Raw genomic sequence first — 11439 nt, forward strand, 5'->3', positions numbered from 1 at the left:
ATTGATTCATTGAAGAGGGTAGAATCTTGCTAAGAATTTGTTCACCACATCCTCCCAAGTTGTCAAGCTCTCCCTTGGGAAGGATTCCAGCCACTTGGCTGCCTTGTCCCTGAGTGAGAAGGGAAATAAGAGCAGTCTATAGGCGTCAGGATGAACACCATTAGATTTCACTGTGTCACATATTCTCAGGAAGGTGGTCAAATGTTGATTGGGATCTTCTTGAATACCTCCTCCAAACGAACAGTTGTTCTGAACAAAGGTGATGAGCTGTGGTTTAAGTTCAAAGTTGTTGGCATGGATTGTTGGCTTTTGGATGCTACTTCCACAATTGCCTGGGTTTGGATTGATGTAAGAGCCCAAAACTCTTCTATCATCCCCAACATGATTTGCTCCACCTCCTCTGCCATGGTTGTGAGTCTCTTCTTCATGATGATTTTCCATGTTTTCTTCCATGTTTGGTTCAAAGTATTCCTCAAAGTGTTCCTCCTCTTCTTCAGCACCAACTACTCGTTTTTCTTTTGCCTCCCTCCTTAGTCTAAGGAAGGTTCTCTCAGGTTCAGAATCAAAGGAAGTTGAAGCCCCGCTTCTTCTCCCTGTCATACAACCAACAAGTACAAGCAAAGAAAATAGGTGCAGACAGTATTTGTGTCAGAATTACTGTTAGTTGTGGGTGATGCAATATATCAAACAGTTAGTGGGTTAGCAAACAGAATTGAAAATAACAAAGAAAAACAAAAGAGCAGAGGGGGAAGGGAAGAAGTTTAACTGAAACAAAAAGTAAATTACTCAAACAGAAAAATGAAATTCACAAAATAAAAATGCTCAATCTAGTGATCTTCCAATTTAATCATTGTTGATGCACAATCAATCCCCGGCAACGGCGCCATAAACTTGATGCACGAAAAACTTGTCTCTCAATAAATCTCCCTTCGGCAAGTGTACCGAATTTGTCGTCAAGTAAAAACTCACAATAGAGTGAGGTCGAATCCCACAGGGATTGATTGATCAAGCAACTTTAATTACAAGAATGTTCTAGTTGAGCGAATCCAGAATTTGGGTTGAGAGTTGCAGAAAATAGAATGGCGGGAATGTAAATAACAGAAAAGTAAATGCTAAAATTAAAGGACTTGAAGTAAATGACTAAAAATAAATTGCAGAATTGTAAATGGGAATGGGGGATTTGCTCATAAAAGTAAATGGCAGAAATTAAAGAGAATGGGTAAGATCAGAGATGGGGAGTTCATTGGGCTTAGGAGATGTTGCAATTCTCCGGATCAAGTTCATTTTCATCTCTTCCTCAATCAATGCACTCATTGATCTCCTTGGCAATCTTAAGTGATTGAATTACAATTTCTTGCAATTCAATCTCTCAAATCTTGATCAATAGCCAATTCCTTGGTCAATTGCTCATGAGAAGAGATGAAGTATGGTCACTGATTATACCACATGCATTTCCCAAATCAAGTATTGAGAGGGTTATAGTCACATACCCATCCAAACCCAATTTGGTCCAGCATGAGAAAGCATTTCTAGCTTGATCTCTTCATTCCTCTTTCAAGGTTCAAAAGAGATCCAAGTTTGAATAGCTTCTCTTCCAAGATAACTACTCAATTGGATGAAGATCGAAAGCTTTCAAGTAAAATCAAGAGGAAAGATAGAAAAAGAATAATAAAAATTAGTATTGATCCATCAAATTACAACAGAGCTCCCTAACCCAATGAAAGGGGTTTAGTTGTTCATAGCTCTTGAAAATGAAAACAAAGATGGAGAATACATCATAAAACTAGAAATTGCAAAGAAAGTAAAATACAGAGAGTAGTTCTCTTTTTCCCAGCCTCCAGAACTTCTTCTCAATTCAAAGCTACTCCTATATATACTACTCTTCTCAGCTTCTAGTGTGATTCTTCAAGTCTTGGGCCTTTGGATCTTGAGTTTGAAGCAGTTCCTTTCTTTATTTGGGCTTGGCTTTACTTGCAGAGAGAAAGTACGAAGTGGGCGGAGACATTAATTCAGGACGTTAGGGGTGTTAATATTTAGTGAGAATATAAGTTCGAGAACGTTAGTGACACTTAACATTGTCACTAACGTTCCAATGCACCCCTTTTCCTCACGTTAAAACCCACGTTAACTAGGTTAACGTGGCTTTTAACGTTGCCTTGTTAACCTTCGAGAACGTTAGTGACACTCAACATTGTCACTAACGTTCCAGTGTGCCCCTTCTTGCTTCACGTTAAAGCCCACGTTAACTAGGTTAACGTTGCTTCTAACGTGGCCTTTGCCATCCTTCGAGAACGTTAGTGACATTCAACATTGTCACTAACGTTCCAATGTGCCCCTAGGTCTCACGTTAGAGTCCACGTTAACTAGGTCAACGTGGCTTCTAACATGGCCATCTTTAGCCATCCCAACGTTAGTGACAATGTTGAGTGTCACTAACGTTGGCTCATCCTTCATTCCTCATCGTTAGCTTCCACGTTAACTTAACTTGGAAGTTAACGTGACTATTGGTGGTTGTGTGGTTGCTTCAACGTTAGTGACAATGTTGAGTGTCACTAACGTTGTCGACAACTCTTCATCCCTTACGTTAGTTCCCACGTTAACCAAGTTAACGTGGGAGTTAACGTGGTACTTTGCACCATAGGCCAACGTTAGTGACAATGTTGAGTGTCACTAACGTTAGCTTCTCTTCCCCCCTTAACGTTAGAGGCCACGTTAACCTTCTAACGTGGCCACTTATGAGTAATTGCCAACGTTAGTGACAATGTTAAGTGTCACTAACGTTGGCTCAACTTCTCTTCTCCACGTTAGAGTTCACGTTAACTTAGTCAACGTGACTCTCTAACATGGGCATTGATGGCTTTTTGAGAGTGTTATTGGCAATCACTTTTCTCATTAACCTTGCAAGTTACCTCCCCTTTTCTTGCTTCCTTTTGGTCCTGAAATCAAGTAATAAAGTGCATCAAAGCTCTAGTCCAAGTCATGAGTAATGCAACACAATATTTGTCACTAAACTTATGCAAAATCCTCATGAAATTATGTAAAATGCACAATGTATGCTTGAATCAAGGCATAAGTGAATATCTACCCAAAACTAGCTTATTTCCTAAAGAAATGCATGAAACTAACCTAAAAACAGTAAAGAAAAGGTCAGTGAAACTGGCCAAGATGCCCTGGCATCACAACACCAAACTTAAAGCTTGCTTGTCTCTAAGCAAGTACTGGAACAAGAGAATGATGAATGGAATATCCAGAGGAATGAGTCATTCTTGTGGAAGTCATGTTACTGATTTTATGGTGGTTTCATGCATAGCAACTTAGGTTCATTCCATTACTGGCTTTCAGACCTTTATCATGTCCTAAAACACCCACTTCGTTTATATCCCATGAGACTTTTATTCATTGATCCTTTTATTGTTATTTCAAGGGTTGTTTGTGTTATTTAGGCTAAATGCACTGTAAGGGGGCAACTCTTTAAGATAAGCTTTCAGCCAACACTCCCGAACCAGTTGGTTCAAGGTGCTAGGTGTTGAGACACCCCTAAGGACTTACTCCCTCAAGCCTATCCCCCATACATACACACCACAGGCATATAGTTTGTTTATTTTCTTTTCTTGAGACCTTGGTGTCCAGCACCTCTTTGGGTTACTAAATGCTCTGTAGTGAAGGTTACTCTTGATAGTGGACTTTCAGCTGATAATCCCGAGTTAGTTAACCCAAGTTACCAGGTGATAAGGCACCCCTAAGAGCTTATTCATCCAAGTAGATCCCTCACACAGGAGCACCACAGACACTTGCCTCATGATTAAAACCATTGATGCCTAGCCTTATTGCTTACTCTTTTTCTTTTGTTTTTCACTTCCATTGTTCTTTCCCTTTTCTCTTCTTAGGATCTTGTTATTAACTTAGTCTCATGAGTGTATCTAAAGCAAAGTATTCAAGCCAGACAATTGTCATCCCAGCCTTGTGGTTGAACCAACTTAGCTAACTTATGACTACCCCAAAGATTCATGAATGCACTTCCACAATATGAACTCTACTCTGGTCTTTTAAAAACATAATCATTCTCTTCTTCAATTTGATTTAAAATGGACAAGCTTACAAGTAAATAAGGGAAATATGCATTGACATTTAAACCAGAAATCATGGACCTATTCAGAAAGAAAACTTAAAAGACAGAATTTTAAAAAGTTTAAACATAACATGGAAGCAGGTTCTATTTCATACAAGATCTTCCTTATTTAAAGCATAGAAAACGATGGACTAAAAAGAACTCCACCACCTTTCATTCATGTGGATGTCCATGCTCCCATCCTTGTTTTTCCTCATTGTGTCTCTCTTGAGTGCTTGTACTTCCACTTCCCTTGCCTTTTCCAAGCAGCTTCCTCCAGAAACTACTATCTTCCATCTTCTTCTTGAGTGTCTCCTTTTGCTGTTTCACTTTCCTCTCTTCTTGTTCTACAAATTCTTTTTGGACCTCATCATATGTAGGGATGGCATAGTGTAGCTGATGCATATTACTGATCATGGAGTTCAACTCAGCTTGAGTGTTTACATAGAACTTGATGACAAGTCATCTTAGCCTAGTTTCACTAGCCTTTTTCTTATATTTTCAATTGAATTATGCACTTTCTTGAGCCATAAGCAAGCCAATTGGGTAGATTTTCATGCTTCCTTTGATTTAATCAACCATGTATGAATTCATGCTATTTCATGAGGTTTTATGCTATAATTGTCACATATTATGAAAGAATGAATATCTCATGATTTTGAGCATAGCTTTGATGTGTTTGGTTGATTAATGATAGGTGAAGAAAGCTTGGAGAAAGGTTGAAGCAAGAAGGAATGGCTAGGAGGAAGAGAGGACAAAAAGTTTGAGCAAAAGTTTGCCTCAAACTTTAGCTCAAACTTTTGGAATAAGTGAAAATGAACCAGGGAGCAAAAAGCTGGACCAAAAGTTTGCCTCAAACTTTTGTGCAAACTTTTGGGCAAAAAGCTGGACCAAAAGTTTGCCTCAAACTTTTTGGCAAACTTTTGGCATCATAAATCAACACCCTGGAGAGCAAAAGTTTGCGCCAACGTTAGCCTCAAACTTTTTGGCAAACGTTGGCGCATGAACAACACACCCTGGAGAGCAAAAGTTTGCGCCAACGTTTGCCTCTAACTTTTTGGCAAACGTTGGCGCCATGAGTGTGCAAGGGGAGGCCAATGTTGGAGCAAAAGTTTGACCCCTAACTTTTGCCCCAACATTGGTATCAGCAAAAGAGGGTGGCTGATGTGAAAAGTTTGAGTAAAAGTTTGCCTCAAACTTTTACTCAAACTTTTACTCAAGCTTTCATGATTCCAAACCCGGTTCAATTCGGTTCTTCTCCAAACTCCAAGAGCAATCAACCAAGGCCTCTATCAACCCAATTCCATCAAGAGCAAAGGCCCAATTGAAGGCTTGAAGACCATTTGAAGAAAGTATATAAATAGGATAGGATTTAAGTTTTTAGGGGAGCTTTCCTTTTCGGTTTTGATTAAGTGCACTTAGTAGAGAGCTCATTTTACATTTTATTGGCATTGTTATTTTAATTCAAGAGAATTTGGGAGGAGAATTGATCTCTCTTCTTCCTTGTTCTTGCCCAGCACTCTTTACTTTCCTTGTCTTGGATCTTGGGTTGGAGAATTGAAGGAAATCTGTTTCAATCTCATCCTAAGATCTCTCTGTTTCATTTTACTGCATAATTGAATTTCCATTTGGTTAATTGCTTCTGTCTTCTACTTTCTCTGCAATTTACAATTCTTCGTTTCCTTTGCAATTGTTCTTGTTGGATCTAGGAAGGCATTGAGATCTAGACTTGGTTATCTAGTCTCTTGGGTCCTGAGATCCGGATTTCCCATTTTCAATTCTCTGTTTACTGCTTTCAAGCTCATTTACATTTCTGTTTTAAGATCCGGTTCAATTCAAGTCATCCTTTACTTCTCTGCTTGTTGCAATTTTACTTTCCCTTGTTTAATTTCTGCAAATCCAATTCCCAATTCCCTTTACAATTCAAGCCATTTACATTTCTTACACTTTAAGATTCTACAATTTACATTTCTTGCGTTCTAAGTTTCTGCCATTTAATTTCTTGTTCTTTAAGATTCAGCACTTTAAATTTCAGTTCTCTTTAAATTCAATGCAATTTACCCATTCCCTTTACTTTCCATGCAATCTAAATTCTGCAAATCACAAATCACTCAACCAAATCTTGATTCGCTTGACTAAATCAACCACTAAACTAAAATTGCTCAATCCTTCAATCCCTGTGGGATCGACCTCACTCCCGTGAGTTATTATTACTTGATGCGACCCGGTGCACTTGCCAGTTAGTTTTGGGTGTTTTGGAGAAAATTGTTTTTCCACAAAAATATCCCATCAGAACTCCTCCCTATGTAGTTGCCTTCCTTCATTGAGTACACTGAACTCATTGAAAGTTTTCATTTGGGCTATCTGCCGCTGGTTGAGTTCTTGCAAGTGCTTCTCTTGAATCTCTTGCCTCTCATTCACTTGGTTGATGGCTTGAGTGAGCTGGGAGTATTGTTCCTGCTGCTGCTCCATTTGTTGTTTTTGCCATGCTTCCTATTGGCTCAGCCGGTTCAGTATTTGCTCTTGTCCCTCCATATGTCTCTGTCCCAAATCTTCAATGGCTCTTAGAAGGTGAGTCATATTCAAGTTGGCTGGGTCATGATGCTCTTCTTGATGATATTCCTCTTGATGAGCTTCTTCTTGGACCCTTTGCCTTCCTATATCTGGCCTTCTTAGTTGCTGAGCCGGTGTGGTATAGACCATTCGCTCGAGTGTGACTGGCCTCCCTGGGTTCACCCAGTCTGGGCTGCTGTCCTCAAATATTACCTTAGCCTTGTTGCACAAGTGGAGAATGGTGCTGGGGTACCAAAGTCTGGCACCTGAGTCAGCTTTCTCAGCTGACTCTTGAATCCCTTCGGCAATGAGCTCATGCACTTTGATTTCCCCACCTTGTACTAAGTATTGTACAATAGTGGCTCGATTGATGTTAACCTCTGAATTATTGGCAGCTGGTAGGATGGACCTCCTTACAAGCTCAAACTACCCTTTGGCTTCAGGGTGAAGGTCTCCCCTTTTTATGAATTTTGGTCTCCTATCTGAGTACCTCTCCCAGTCAGCGGCTATGACACAGATGTCTGATGCTATCTCTGAGAGCTCATCCTTATCGGGGCTTCTACTTATCCTTGCCTGATAACTCTCTTCATCAAAATGAGGTGATTTCAAGTGAAGAGCTCTTGTTATGGCACTTGGGCTGAAGTCCACCTCCCTTCCTCTCACATAGCTTTTGAAGGTTGGGGCTTTGGTCTTATCCTCTCTAACTGCATTTGCATAGAATTCTTTGATGAGGTTTCCATTGATCTTCCCCTCTGGACTGGTGAGCAATTACCACCCCCTCTGTTTGATTTTTCTCCAAATCTGTGGTGATTCATTGGCATTGATTTGGAAGATTAACTCTGGCAATATCTTTCTGGTCCTTATCCGCTCAAATTCATGCTCATGAAAGGCAGTCTTGAATCTCTTGTCATCAAAAGGATCACTCACCATAGGTTCCTTCCTCTTTTGCCTCTTTGAGCTTGATGATTCCATGACTTGAGTTGTTGTTTGAGGGGGTTTGAGGCTTCGGATAGATGAAGAGTGGGTTGGTTAAAGCAATGTGTGATGAAGGATTTAGTGTGCCAATAGAAGTGTGGAGAGTGGGGATTTGAATGTGAGGAGTGAGCATGCACTAAGGTTCACTTATATAAGAAAGTCATGAGTGAATGAAGGGTGTGGATTGCATGAATGTTTACTAGATGGACGGATGGGGTTGTTTATGAAGGAAAGACAAGGATCATCACTTAATGAGAGTGATTGGTTCGGTCTTCAAGGGTCTTCTTTCTCCAATGTTGCATGGCAGCGTTTCCCCATGCGTTCCCTCTTGAGACATGTGTGTAGTGCTCTTCATTAAGTGGCGAAATCTCCCCCATTTAATTGTCCAATCAATCCCTTTTCATGCTTCTTTTCCTTTCCTATAAAGATTTGAAATAAGGAAATTAATATCATAAAAAAAATTAAACTCTACGGCTAGAATAAAATGAAAGAAAGGATTTGATTGTTTATTTATGAATTCCAACTAACTAAATAACTATTGGTGGGTCCTTATATGCATTTTGGTGGCACCATGAGGTGACACCAAACTTAGTTTGGAGCAATGTGATAAAAGTTTTGTGTTTAAAGCTCCCAAGACTAGCATGCGTCTTGATTTGCTTTGAACACCAAACTTGTTCCTCACTATATTCTGCATAAGAAGATTTTCACCAATTGTTTGTCAAGTTTGGATTGAAGCTCATAAAGATTGACTTATTCATTATCATCTGAAAGCATATAAAACATGGGTTGCCTCCCATGAAGCACTTCTTTAGCGTCACTAGCTTGACGTTTTTCCTTCATCATGGTGGTTGGTAGTGCTTAAAGTCCTCCCCTCTTGCTGTGGACTTGTATCCATTGGTTGGATCAATGATCTCCACATGTTCCAGGGAAAGAACTCTGTTGATAGTGAAGACCTTAGGTAATTGATATGGTACAGTAGGGAAATTAGGGGGAATATCTAGGAAGTAAGTTGAGATAACTCTATCCCCTGGAGAGAAGTCTTCCGTAGGGATCTTCTTGTTCCTCCATCCCCTTGGTACCTTCTTCTTTGTTTCTTTTGAGGTTGCCTTCCCCTTGGTGACCTCTTTTCTCCAAGGAGTTGTGATGTTGTCTTCACCTGCCTCTAGAGGTTTGGGTTCCTCCAACTTTTCTTTGAGCTGTGGCAATTGCTGTTTTCCTTATTTATCAATTGAGGGGGTTTCAGAATGAACTAGTTGTGCTTCAGTGCTTGTCTCCTCCTTCAGTGTCTCCTTATCATTTGTGCTTAGTTTCTTATCCTCTTGATCTGTTTCTTGTGAGAGTTTGAAGACATTGAAGCTGAGTCGTTCATCATGGATTCTCAATATTAGCTCCCCTTTCTCTACATCGATAAGTGCTCTGGCCGTAGCTAGGAATGGTCTTTCCAATATGATTGGGTGAGTGTGACTCTCTTCCATGTCCAGAATGACAAAGTCTGTTGGGAGAAAGTGCTTCCCAACCTTTAGCAACACATTTTCCACCACTCCTATTGCTTGCTTTTGAGTTTTGTCAGCCAGTCTGATGATTACATCTGTGGGCATTATCTCATTAATCTGCAGCCTCTTCACCAGGGATAAAGGCAGTAAGTTGATGCTGGCCCCCAAATCACATAGTGCTCTATCGAACATAGTTTCACCTATGGCACAAGGGATGTGAAAACTCCCTGGGTCTCTTCTTTTCGTAGGCAGCTCAGGTTGAATAAGGGCACTACATTCCTTGTTCATCACTATAGTCTAGCCTCCTTTGAGTGAGCTTTTCCTGGAAAGAAGTTCCTTCATATACTTGATGAATGCAAGCATTTGTTGAATTGCCTTAATGAATGGTATGTTTACATGCAGAGATGCAAACAAGTCTAGGAACCTTGAGTATATTCTCTTTCCCACAGCATCATTGAGCAGTTGAGGGAATGGTGCATAGAGCTTCAGCAGCTCTTGTTGTGAGATTTCTGGTTCTTTGTGATCTCTATCCTCCTCCTTTGTTGAGTTGTCTTCAGGTTGTTTGCACATTTTGCCTTGCTTGTCTTCAATCTCTTGATCACTTGTAGTGACCATTTTGCAATCTTCCCATCTTACTTTCTTTGCTTCTCCCTTGGGGTTTTTCTCCGTGTCACTTGGGAAGCTATCAGTAGGTTTGGGAATCTTCTCAGCTAAATATCCCACCTGGAATTCCAGCTTCCTAATGGTCTCTCCCTGGTTCTTAATATTGGCTTGCACCTCCTCTTTGAATACCTTATTTTCTTGAATATCTTGGCATATTCCTTCAAGTAAGGCTTCAATCTTAGAGAGCTTGTCATCAATTGATGAGTGATTCAGAGCAGATGTGCTGTTTTGGTTTTGATAAGTGTGTGAAGAAGTGTTGTTGTGGGGTGTTGAGATGTCCTCTGGGTGAATTGCTGGTGAGCTGCATTGTTGTTGGAGTTGTAACGTCTCTGGTCTTGGTTTTGATCTTGCTCACTTCCCCACCCAAAGTTTGGGTGGTTTCTCCATCCAGGGTTATAAGTCTTGGAGTATGGATCATAGTTTTTCCTTGGTGAATTCCCAATGTAGTTGGCTTGCTCCTGACTCCCCTCTGCTTCTTCATTCACTCCTTCTTGGATTGTTGATGAAGATGAGATTGCTGCTACTTGGTTCCTCTCTATCTTCTTGGTGAGGTCAGCCAGCTGCTAGGTAATGATCTTATTTTGGGCCAACAGAGCATCTACATTGTTTAGCTCCATCACTCCTCTTGTGTTCCCTCTTTCGGAAGCATAGAAGTAGTCGTTTTCTGCTACTGTTTCAATAACATCTATGGCTTCCTCAATGGTCTTCTTCTTGTTCAAGGATCCTCCAGATGAATGGTCCACGGCCTTCTTTGACTCATAAGAGAGACATTCATAGAAAATGTGCAGCTGGACCCATTCATTGAACATGTCAGGTGGACACCTCCTTGTCAAGTCCTTGAACCTCTCCCATGCTTCATACAGAGTCTCACCATCTTGTTGCCTGAAAGTTTGAACCTCAGCTCTCAGCCTATTGATTCATTGAAGAGGGTAGAATCTTGCTAAGAATTTGTTCACCACATCCTCCCAAGTTGTCAAGCTCTCCCTTGGGAAGGATTCCAGCCACTTGGCTGCCTTGTCCCTGAGTGAGAAGGGAAATAAGAGCAGTCTATAGGCGTCAGGATGAACACCATTAGATTTCACTGTGTCACATATTCTCAGGAAGGTGGTCAAATGTTGATTGGGATCTTCTTGAATACCTCCTCCAAACGAACAGTTGTTCTGAACAAAGGTGATGAGCTGTGGTTTAAGTTCAAAGTTGTTGGCATGGATTGTTGGCTTTTGGATGCTACTTCCACAATTGCCTGGGTTTGGATTGATGTAAGAGCCCAAAACTCTTCTATCATCCCCAACATGATTTGCTCCACCTCCTCTGCCATGGTTGTGAGTCTCTTCTTCATGATGATTTTCCATGTTTTCTTCCATGTTTGGTTCAAAGTATTCCTCAAAGTGTTCCTCCTCTTCTTCAGCACCAACTACTCGTTTTTCTTTTGCCTCCCTCCTTAGTCTAAGGAAGGTTCTCTCAGGTTCAGAATCAAAGGAAGTTGAAGCCCCGCTTCTTCTCCCTGTCATACAACCAACAAGTACAAGCAAAGAAAATAGGTGCAGACAGTATTTGTGTCAGAATTACTGTTAGTTGTGGGTGATGCAATATATCAAACAGTTAGTGGGTTAGCAAACAGAATTGAAAATAACAAAGAAAAACAAA

The 11439-nt window shown here is 40.6% G+C and overlaps 1 non-coding gene across 1 annotated transcript; it reads left to right on the forward strand.

Annotated features, from left to right (window-relative positions):
• The first annotated feature begins 10599 nt into the window (after positions 1–10599).
• Positions 10600–10703, forward strand: LOC112787451 (small nucleolar RNA R71). Its single transcript, XR_003194865.1, has one exon. It is a non-coding gene; the product is annotated as a small nucleolar RNA R71 (small nucleolar RNA).
• Positions 10704–11439: the final 736 nt, after the last annotated feature.

This window comes from Arachis hypogaea, chromosome 20 (assembly GCF_003086295.3).
Source record: "Arachis hypogaea cultivar Tifrunner chromosome 20, arahy.Tifrunner.gnm2.J5K5, whole genome shotgun sequence".
Taxonomy (NCBI): Eukaryota; Viridiplantae; Streptophyta; class Magnoliopsida; order Fabales; family Fabaceae; genus Arachis; species Arachis hypogaea.